This window comes from Homalodisca vitripennis, chromosome 6, assembly GCF_021130785.1.
Source record: "Homalodisca vitripennis isolate AUS2020 chromosome 6, UT_GWSS_2.1, whole genome shotgun sequence".
Lineage (NCBI taxonomy): Eukaryota > Metazoa > Arthropoda > Insecta > Hemiptera > Cicadellidae > Homalodisca > Homalodisca vitripennis.
The window spans coordinates 30987705-31000071 of NC_060212.1; the positions used below are offsets into that span (position 1 = coordinate 30987705).

The window sequence follows — 12367 nt, forward strand, 5'->3', positions numbered from 1 at the left end:
ACATTTCCATTGACAGAAAAATGTATTTCTTATATACACCAACTAAAAGAACGGTAATCCCCTTATGTTTCAACCGATTTAAACAAGTAGGATACCGTTAGATTTAGATTTGTCATAAAATTTACAACAAATGTTATAAAAGCAAAGTTTTTGTAGGAATAACAGTTTTTGAAATAATTAGTTTAGAAAAATTTTAAATCATACAGTTTTGAAACAAAAAGTCATATTGTTGGTAAGTTGTTTTGTTAATGTCTCTTTGATTAACCTAACATAAATGCTTAGGTACAAGTTTTAGAAGATTTGCATTAACCGTCTTTGAGACATGATTTAAAAAAAAATAAAAACATATGGATAGACAACTCTAATGGGAGTTTCCATAGATGAATTTCCCAACTGGGTATTTCTGGTGTTATTAAACAAGTGAGATTATGGAAGGCTGGTTGTGTAGTCTGCTATCACAATTAATAATAGCTTTTGCATACTGGCTGTCTCATGAAGGGGTGGGGTTAAACGTTTGATTTTATATTACTTGCCCATTTATGCACGAAAAATGTTCAAACTCTACACAATTAATTAAATAGTTTTTAATAATATTCTGTGAAAATTTCAGCTCTCTAGCAATTGTCAAAACAAAATGGTAGCGTATTGAAAATTTTACCATTTTGCTTCCTATAAAAATTCATTTCTTGAATTAACTGATTTGATTACTGCGTTGCAGTTTTAAAGAACAGCTGTTTAATAACACTCATTGTTGAAAACAGCTGTTTGATTGAAGAATATTGTTGTTGACTCATTTTATGGTTCCAGAAATGAATCAAGCAACCTTCCAACAAGATGGTGCTCCTCCTCATTTTGCAAACCCTGTCAAGCGATTACTAAATGATGACCTTCATGGGCGTTGGATTGGTGGTGGAAGTGATTTTTTAGATCGGCCACCCTGATCTTCTGATTTAACTGTGTGTTTGGTTACTTAAATGAACAAGTTTATACTCGTAGCTTCAATAATGATGAGGAATTAAAACAATCAGTTAAATAGGAACTTCTCAGGATACCATAGAATTTCTTTGTAAGAGCTTACAATTAATTTGTTAAGCGCTGTTATCAGTGTGTCACTGTTAATGGATTACAGTTCGAATAATTGTGGACTGTAATTGTAGGATTTTTAATAGATTATGTTCTAATTTTCTGATTGAAATGCTTTATTTCTCTAGAATATGACAATAAATAATTTTACAAAACCAAAAATACTGTTTTTTTTTACTCTTTTTAAAGTATAGTTTTTCAAATAATTGTAAAATTTTCAATATGCCACCATTTGGTTTCAACAATTGCTAGAGAACTGAAATTTTCAGAGAATATTTTTAAAACCTTTTAATGAATTGTGTAGAGTTTGAAAATGTTCGGTGCATAAATGGGCAAGTAATATAAAATAAAACGTTTAAACCTATTCGTGGGACACCTGGTATATTATATAACAAAAGTTTTTACCAAGAGGATTAATTAATTCTTTTATTCTTATTCAGAATGTTTCATTATTTTCCAAATCTGTTGATTCCTGTACAATCTGTAATACATATTTATTGACTAAATTGGGTTGCACAAGAGTAGTATACATTCATTTTGTTATTTATCATCCGTTTCCAAATAAATAAGATACTAAAACTAACCTTGACAATTTTATCCCTTACTGTTAGTTTTTACAACATTTTTAAGATACTGCCATTATGAAACTATAAACTACAGATTTTTAATTTCTAGCATAAAGTAACATTGCAGTATGAAATAAAAACACACAAAATTACAATGCTGAAACTTTAATGACCTTTTTTATTAAATACATACAGACAGACAGACACTAAATGAACTGAAATTGACCATATTGTTATGGAAACCATATTGTTATAGAAACCTTTTTGTTTATTTTTACCTATTCAAAACATATCTCAGAATGTTTCCCTATGTTTTTTGGACACCATGTATATATTATATGTGTGCAGGATGTCCTATATAAATTTAACTCCAGCTTAAAATTTAATAGACTGATATAGTTCTCATACAAAGTATCCTTTTCATTTCATGTATGATTTTTTTCAGCAAAAATTAGTTCTGCATTTCTAAAACAAAACTGGAAACCCCTTGTTTTACACCATTTCTCCATAAAGTACTGCTAATATCAGTGGTGTAATTAGGGGGGAGAGGATGAGGGTCTTCCTCCAAGAGCTCAAAAAATTAAAACATATTGGTAAAAATCCAACTTGTTTGAAATACAGCAGTTAAATGTTTTACTTTGAATTATGCCTATTTAATTTATTCAAACTAATAGTTATTCAGATTTATTGAATATCCTCTGTGTGTGGTGTTACTTTCAATCAAATTCACCCCCTCTAAAAGCTAAGTCCCTTTTACACATTTTGAAGAATTGTGTTATTTGAACATTGTTACAGAACAAAAATTCTATTTTACATCTAGAATAACTCTAGGAAATTTGTATGTGTTTGTAAATCTGTAAAAGTCTAGGGTTTAGATTCTGTGTGCAACATTTTTATCTTGCTATAAAACTATATAAAATCTTTTAAATAACATATTTACAAAAGAAACTACTATCCAATGGAAGTTTTAATAGCATATAATATTTTTTATGTCTGAATGCAATTAAAATATTTTATTAGAAAGAACACAAAGTCCAATTAGAGGTCTAGAAATATTACAGTTGAAACCGAAAAGTTACTTACATTAGTCCGGAGTCAGATCAACAAAACAAACACACAAGTAACACTCTTTGGGAAAACAATCGGTCAAATGAGAGTTACCCGCATGCTCCCCAACGATTATATAACAGCTGTCAAACACGAGTAACTAAAAGTGGATTCTAAGCCGTTAATAGCGGTGATAAAAATAGTGATTCACACGGTGATAGCGACAAGTATCACCAGAGAGGTTACCACTTATCACGCTTCTCCCAACACGTGTTCCACGCTCTGGTCCTATCACACGACTGACTGGCACAGTGTTTCTGCGTGTTCACACGATAAGATCTACTTTTAACACCCATGACATAACTACCTATTGCACTTCATTAATGCATACGACACAGGTTCTATGAAGAATAATAGTAATTTTAGAGCCTAAATTACATCAGTTTGCGACCTATGTGTGTGTGGAATGTACACTAGCGTTTGTTTAATCTAGTAATAAAGTTGATTACACATTTTCACTTTTAGGACGATGAAACTTTTTGTAAATTTTTCTGGAATGCACTTTTGAAGTGTCTTTCTTCTGAATGGTGTGAAGAAGAAAAAGTTGAAAATAGGGAAAATGCAAATGTTTCATAAATATAATATAATAAGACAGTAGAATAAGTATAATATAAACAAATATTGACATCTAATTTTTTATCTTATTATTTACAGTAAAATTGTCAAAAATATAACTTTAATAATAATAATTTAATAATTTTTTTACAATTTGGTTTACTATAATAACAAAAATACTTTTACTGTGGGAAACAACATTTTTCAGTTTCTTACTTTAAAAGAATAAAAAATGTGATGTTCATCGGTCAGAAAACAAGAATAAAAAACACAGTTACACAAAATACACAACACAATCGCCTCTATGACTGTGTCACCTATTACGCGTGTGAAAAAATGTGGATGGCTTATATTACTATTTCCATTATATTAATATTAGTTAGTATAGAAAATCATGAGTTTACAATATTTTGAAACTCGAGCATTAAAACAAAACGTCTTTTTGGATAATTAACTTTGTGCGATATAAATAGACCGTTTGTTATTAAAAGGTTAAATTGGTCATTCTAACCATATCAATCATAAAATTTTTAAGGTTTTTTTAATGTTGAATCAAATTTACAAATTCAAAGTTGATCGATATCAACTTGAGCTATAATAAATTTAAGAGGGTTGAGAAAAATGAATTGAAACAAGTGAAGAATACTTGATATGTAGAATAAAATATTGTAAAGCTTGTCTGTACAGTATTTTATGTCCAATTTTCCATTAATTTGGTACAAACTCTCCTCTTCCAAATAAAAAAACGTAGAGAAGGAACAATTATTCCGCACCAGCAGTAACTAAAGGTGCAGAGTCCGAAAAGAAAAACAATTATTAGCAAATATGCTGTCTGTACAAATCTTGTTACTGAAAAGATCTCAATGGAATTCTCCAGGGGTCATCTACCTCTTCTGAGAATTGTTTCCTGCCAATCATACTAGTCAGCAGCTTGGCATAATTTGTGCTTTGGCTATTTCCTGTTTTACTTTTTGCCATAAACTGCTGCTACTATGATTTAAGATTATAACAATTATTTTTGGCAGAGTTGCTTTAAATTTTTGTGTCATTGAGACATCCCAAAAAATTAATTTGAATGTATTAATAACATTTTATTCCTCTTATAAATCTAGTAAAAAAATATGTTTGAGTGTGTGTGGGCTTTAGCGCTTTTTCTGAGTAGTGTCTCTTTAGTGATGGAATTTACATGTGATAAAATAGGCTATCCACATATTATTTAAAGTGGTTTATATTATTATTGGGTTTCATGAAAAGATTTTGTTTCTTTCTTGATTTTTTCAATCAAAAAATAATTTGGTATAAGCAAACTAAATAGGTTTTGTAATAGGAAATAAATCGGTATACTTCAGTATTAACATCTAAAAAGATTTTTGGCATTCTGGAATTAGTGGAATTTGCATAAAAAACAAGAAACATTGTGATTATTGCAATTGAATTTGATTTAAAAAAACTAATAAAAATAGATTGCAATGATAGCAACTTGTAAGATATGGTTAGTTTCACTGAAATCAATCAACAAAACTCAGGGATTTATGTAAAAAAATTTGGAATACAATTAAACACATAAAACACAGAAAATAGTTCTTAGGAAAGTAGCATATAAAAGTGTTTAGATAAATGTGCTTAGACAAGATTAAGTACTTACATGAAACGCATTATCTATATTCCTGTAACTAGTCTGTTTAACAAAATGAATTAACCAATATATGTTACAAACTTTTTTGTTCATACTTATTTTTGATTGTTAATGACTATAAAAATATAAAATTACAGAATGATTTTCGTTATGATGGCTATTTAAATCTTTTAACCAAATTTCATAAAAACATATAATTTAAATAAATATTAAAAAGAATAATAAGTATTTAAATGCAGAATCAATTGATGCATTTTTTATGAGGAACTACAAGTAATGAAGAAGCAAGTCTTTTGTTAAGCTATTATCAATACCATAACTCCAGATCTGACCATCTATTTTCTTACTGATATACCTATGTTAGCTGATTTACAAAGGCTTTACAACTTCTTTAAGTCGTGGTTTTGTAAACTAAAATGTATAGTAGTTATACATGGGGTTCTTAGCACAAAATAAAAATTAGGGCTTTAATAAAAAGAATGAATTGAAATGCTTGAAAAATATAGGAAAAAATAATAACATCTAAATTTACATACATATATTATGTATTAAATTTAGTTGTAAAACCATGTTTGAAGTGATGGTTCCCATCAATAAAGTATTTAGTATAAATTAAAAGAGCCAAATCAGGACAGAAAAATATTAACACATTTTATGACAATATAAAATAAAAATGTTCTAATCTATATATTAAAAATGGTAAAAAAACAGTGAATGTTAACAAAGTATAAAACTTTTTCATTGCCCAGTAAAATTAGTATTTAATAATTTTTTCATAGTAAGAATTGTTTTTCTGGACAAACAATACTTTTTTTTTATTGTACAGTACCTTATATTAATAAATCTTAAAGTAAAATTTGAAAACTAATATCAAATCAAATCTTTTTATTGCCACTAGTCATAGTTATTTACATGTAATACTACAGGTCAACAACATTAAGGTAAAATCTCCAAAATACAAGTACTACAAGAGGGTATCTTATAAATTTATTTATAAATATTCTATAAAACGTGTAGTTATTCTTTGGAAAAAAAACCTATTAACAATAACATAATGCATCCTAATATCTAAGTGTTTGATTTATATACAACATTTCTTGGAACACTTTCATTTTTATCTTGGTAATTATATACTTTAGCCACTTCACACTATTTGCCAAAATTTCAACGAACGTACTTATTGAAACTGATATTTGAATTGTTAGTTGAAACAAACACATCACTTCAATTCTGAATGGTGGCCAGTTAGAGGTTTAAACCACTAGCATATTACGTTTTGGAAAATTTAACAAACACTAAACAAATTTCACTTGAAAAACTCACTATATTCCAAGATTAGAAATTTAATATAATTTGCATATTACAATTATATGATTATTTCTCATTATACAATCGAACTTTTGCTATTTTATCTAAACAGTTTGCCTAGAGTCCCAAAACTGTTTGGCATTGCATTATTCCTAATGCTTTGTCTATGTGACTACTTTAATTTAACTGACTTTAAATGACTACTTTTTAAAATTTAAATGGCAAATATAGTTTGAAAAATCAATTATTTCACAAAAACTAAAGCTAACATGAAACAAAATAATAGCAACTTATTTTATAAACTTACATATAACTTGTTCTCAATTTTAGGTTTGAAAAATATTTTAGCAACAAGCGATATCATATAAAATCCTACTTATACTAGTAAAAAACTTCAAGATTTGCATAATATTTTGATGTATTTATGATTGAATTATGTTTAGTTAGTTACTGACTTAGATATTTATTTCTTGATCAAGGGCACTTGTGAATGACTCTGTACTTGTGATAATATCATGGACAATAAAACAATAAATAGTTTCAAATACCATAGATGCAAATATCTTACTGAAACTGCCAATATGTGCTTGTTTTTACCCCAAAAATATACCAAAACAAATCTTTCAACTGATTATAGCACAGTTGAACATCTTTTACAGCACAGCTCCTTTCCAAAGATAAATAGAAATAGTTATACTACTTAAATGAATGTTCCTACACTTCATTATAACTTTGTAAATTTGTGAGAGTTGAAAAAGATCTGGAAGATTGTTAACACCTTCTCAAAGACAACTACATATTAGGTTTGGAAAATGTTTTTTTAATATTAGATTTATACTTTTTAAGATAACTTTCCTGTATAAAGAAAAGTAATAGACATTTTTATCACTCTACGCCACATAATAGGCATTTTGTAATCAGGCCCAAATAAAAATGCTGAAGATAAAAATTTGAAGTATTTACAGTATCTAGATGAGTTAAAGATTCAGACAAGTAAGTATGTAGCCAGCAAGGGGATTCAAGGGATCCGGATCCCCCCTCAAAAGTTTTCAATTTTTACAACTTCTTTTTTAGCAAATGATTATTATTATTTCAATAGTTCAGTATTACTGACATGAACTACTGAAAGATCATTTTCAACATTGAAACAGGTCAACAATTTTTAAGAAACAAAATGGGGAATGAGCGGTTGACTACACTTGCCTTACTTTCTGTCCACTATGGGAAAATATCAGTTGTCTTGAACCCCTCCCCCCCACAATTTTATTCCTGGCTATATTCTTGGCTTCAGGGAGTGATATGTTATTTATTAATTAATAAAAGAAAGATATATTAAATTTAATTTAATATATCTTTATTTTAACAAAACTTAATTTTGTTTTAAATGAAAAAATGTTTAAATGTCAAAAATGTAGTATTCGTAACCATTCATTACCTTGTTGTGACACATAATGTTATCACAAATACGGACCATCGATAAAAATGTGTTCTTGATTTAAGAAAAAAATTTTAAGTCAATAACAAAGGTAATTAATCACACATACATCAAAATACTAAGAAAATCTTGTATTAAGTTTTGATAAGAGCTCCGCTGTTGCATGAGAAACATCGAAGTGATAGTCGATCTCCATCCAGGTCCGCTCAATCGTGGAATCTGAGTAAACACATGCAATTCTAGTATACAAGTAATGAGTCGCTATAATTGTGTCCTCTGCAAAAATGAAAGAGCCAACGGCACGAGATCCTGCATGAGGACCAACACACATTTACTTTGAGTGAATCACGGATATATACTTTAACATCATATTGGCTTGCAGATCTCTGTATTCAGCAGTTTTAATGATTCACATAGCAAGGGCTTGCGCTATCCTTGGCATTCTGGATAAGAGAGTTGAATTTCCCCAGGAGTATCTGATGGGTTGTGTTCAGCATTTGTAAAAGTACTGAAATTATAAACTGGAAATCTTTGCTGCACACTTTCGGTGTGCACAAAGGCATTCCAAGACTTCGGTACATGTAAGTAGGCCGGCCCTTAGAAGTAGAAAAATGATTCATACAGCCATTGATGTGATAAGGATTCCTTATCACTAAAATAGATTCTTTAGAGATAACGTGCATCATCATTGATGATGCGTTTCCTAGCATAGTTTCAAGAAATTTTTTTAAGGAGAGGTCAATTACCTTTTAATCCTTATTCTGCCTGGGTCTTAATCCTCATGGGTCACTGGCCTGTACAAAGATCTTATTAAACAGAATAAGGGGGAGAGTCAATACAATACTTGGACAATTATGCTGATAAAAAGTGCAGGTCACAGACAGGATTTGAACCTGATCTATTTCTAACTCAGATCCAAAGTCCAACATTCATGGAAAACTCCCAAGTTAAAATATTTAATACTTTATATGTTGGTCTACTGATTAATTTGATGCCTCAACTGCATTTTGTTAGTGCATAGACTCAGAAATGTAAGAATCAAATTTTGAATTGTATTTTGTGGCATACATAGTTCCAAACTGCAACAAGCAGTTTTTCTGGGTTATGAAAACATTACTGTCTCATATGCTCCACATTTTTTCTCTAAAGTCATACACTAGTAAGGAAATTTCTAATGTCTACACTCCCCAGCTTATTTGAGCTGTTTAAACCAATGAAGAATGATATTATTTGTAGGTAGAGTTTTTCCACAAGTTCACCAAGAGTATTTTTGCAGGATAATCACAGAATTAAACTTGTCATAGCAGAACACACACTCTTCTTTATGCTTTACATTCACTATGATGACACTAGAATAACAGGGTAATGTCAATGCGCACCAAGATGGCGATTGCACATGCAGGTCTATCCAGTGATGAAAAAAAAAACAGATGTACATCATGATTGGTATATTACATTAGTTTCACAGATATTACTTTTACAATTAAAAACTGAAATTAAGAATATGTTATTCAATCACCCTATATTTCATGCCACTGAGAGTTTACTTCCTACTTTGGAAGAAGAATAAAATCTGCAAACTAAAGGGTGAACTAAATCTTCAAGTAGACTACTGTATCATACTTTATCGAAAAGTTTTCTGTGAATTATTATCATAACATTGGCTAGTTATAGCATATTGTGTTGTTAAATAATATGTTCTAAGGACACATAGTTTTACAATTTTAAAACTCTGTACCTTTGACTAATATTATGTAAAATCTACATATACTATTATTTAGTGTTTATTTAATCTTCAAGGTTACTCCTTATAAAGGTCACATTTTGCTAGATATTTATTAATTATTTCTATGCATTTTCTGCCAAATAACTTGCTATCATTATTCTTATTTGTCAAATTTATGAAAAAAATAATAAATACATTATTGTAAGACAAATCAGAAGCTCAGATTTCAATTAATCACTCACATAGGTTTGTTTTAACCACTAAAAACTGTTATAAATTGTGATAAAATGTTACCTTAATTTCTATATAAATCAAACAATAAATTATAATTTTTGTTTATAACAATAATTCATTTAATTAACAGAACTTCACATCAATACCAGTTCAAAATTCTAGATATTGGATTCAAACATTTATCAGAAATTAAATGCGTTTATGTGGACTTCAGCCCTTCAGCCCGGTTAAGGTGTTTATTTAAATAACATATGCATGTAAACAATATAATAATCAATAAATCAAATGAACTTATATTATACTTACATACCTAATAACCACAATAAACGGGGTCAACAGTGAGGTCTAGGACAACACAGGTAATAGTAGGATAAGACTATTGTGTAATAGCTATTGTGCCAAATTGCGACCTACATGCACTTTTTGACCTTGAGCAAAAGTAATTGAAGAATTTAATAATGTCATGCACTGTAAATCAGTGTTCAAATTCTACATTATGTTATGAACTTAAAAGTAATGGAATGTAATATAATAATCATGCAATTGTCAAAACAATCTTCAAAAATAAGACCCTACCGGAAAACCTAACATAAACTGAAAGTAGCAGACGACGAAATAGGGTGGAGCAGACGACAAAGGCCGACTGCTTTTGAAGGACGTAATAAGATAGCATTGCCAACGTGACGAAAATGAAAATGAATTGAACTATTGCAGGAGGATAAACCATAAAACAGAAATCATTGCAGCGTCCGTTGATTCTCAACAAAATGTCTAAATTGCAGAGAGTATAGTTAATTAACATAGTTTTAAATGTATATCAGTATTAATAAATAAGTAACAATGATTAATAATTAAATAATACATGTATTGTTGGCTAGGTAAAAATTAAAAGAATTGTAAGAGTAAATAAATTACAACTATAATAATAAATAGGGTCAATGATATTGTACAACGCATTCACAGTTGAGACGATATGAAAGAGAGAAAAATAGGTGTGTGTGGGGGGGGGGGGCAGATGCCCGGCGGGCATTGTATAACGGTAACTACCAATTTTTATAACAATGAAAACATATAGTAACATAATATATACAAAAAGTGCAAATAGACAAAACGAAATAAATGAGTTTACGAAATACTTTTAGATCCGAGTCTTTAAACTTGAACTGCACTTTAACTCCCGATATCTTGAACTAGGATAAAAAGTTAGTCCATCCAAGCTCAAAAATAGACAGAGAGAGATGAGTCTGATAGAACACAGATGAAAAGTAGGTAAAAATAAAAAGTGCTGTTTTAATGAGTACCATATTCATAGTATCATGATCCTCATATCTATCCAGAGCCTTCTTTATGTGGTATAGTTCAATCGTTCTTAGCAGTGCTATATTATGTGGTGGCTGAAATGTGTTGTAAAAAATGTTGAATTTTATAATTATATTATATTTTTGCTTTACAAATGTTCCACTATTAATATACAAAGTACTAGTATAAATAACGCTTTATATTCTATGAATATTCCGTTAACAATAAAGTTCCCCTAATACTTTTAAATGGTGTAAAAGTGAAAGTACTTACGATCTTGTTTTATATCATATTTCTAATATTTATAATCAAATTGTTATGTTTAATGTATACTGAAATGCATAAATTTAGTGATTGCATATAACAAACTAAGTAGATGTAGATGATAACTAAATAACGTGCATTCGTTTCAGTATTTCGAATGCCAATTGAATTGACCAATTTATATGCATTTGAACGGTTCACACAGTCGAAATTGCAATTGCAAATGTCTAATAATGTAATTATGATTGTCTCTTGCAATCGTGCATCACTGTTGTAATCTATCAAGCTACTTCTAATTCGAAGTTCCGTAAATGAAAACACTTAATAAAATCTTTCTTCATAGATGTAACTAACGCTAGAAATAGAATTTGTTTCTGGATCGTAGGCTCAATCTCAATGTTTGTATCATAGGTAGTTAATCTAGTATGGAGGGGGGGCCTCAGTGAAAAAATACCAATTCCTTTCAAGTTTGGAAAAAAAAGATATTTAATTCCAGATGTTTCAGACTCTAGAGTCAAGCAGTCAAGTCAATTTTTATTGGAAGAAATACGAAATAAATGTTAATTCCCGTAGTTCTGGGACTAGATCAATCAATACAATTGTGTAGTCTAAATTAGGGCTTGTAACCAATTAAGTTTTGTTGAATAAACAACTTTCGACCCACCCTACTAGTACCATCACTGACATAACAATCACTTTTTTTTTTTTTTTTTTTTTTTTTTTCTCTCTTTTAAGCCTCAGCTTCAAGCTATGCTGGCTTCGATGTACACTGGTTTTTATTTTATTATTATTATTACACTATTTATTTGCAAAGTACACTAATCGTGTCTATGCCTGATTGGACCTCCCCGGGATTTGAACCCGTGATCTCTCAGTTAGAACAATCACTTGACTTGACTGCTTGACTCTAGAGTCTGAAACATCTGGAATTAAATATCTTTTTTTTTTTTTTTTTTTTTTTTTTTTTTTTTTTTTCCAAACTTGAAAGGAATTGGTATTTTTCACTGAGGCCCCCCCTCCATACTAGATTAACTACCTATGATACAAACATTGAGATTGAGCCTACGATCCAGAAACAAATTCTAGAATTTGTTTCTGGATCGTAGGCTCAATCTCAATGTTTGTATCATAGGTAGTTAATCTAGTATGGAGGG

General features: G+C 29.6%; 1 protein-coding gene across 1 annotated transcript in view; it reads right to left on the minus strand.

Moving 5' to 3' along the window:
* LOC124364190 (glycerol-3-phosphate dehydrogenase, mitochondrial-like) overlaps positions 1-10358 on the minus strand; it is a 43732-nt gene extending 33374 nt beyond the window's left edge. The window contains 1 exon segment of the mRNA XM_046819479.1: positions 10227-10358. The gene's annotated coding sequence lies outside the window, so the exon portion shown is untranslated.
* Between the last annotated feature and the right edge of the window lie 2009 nt (positions 10359-12367).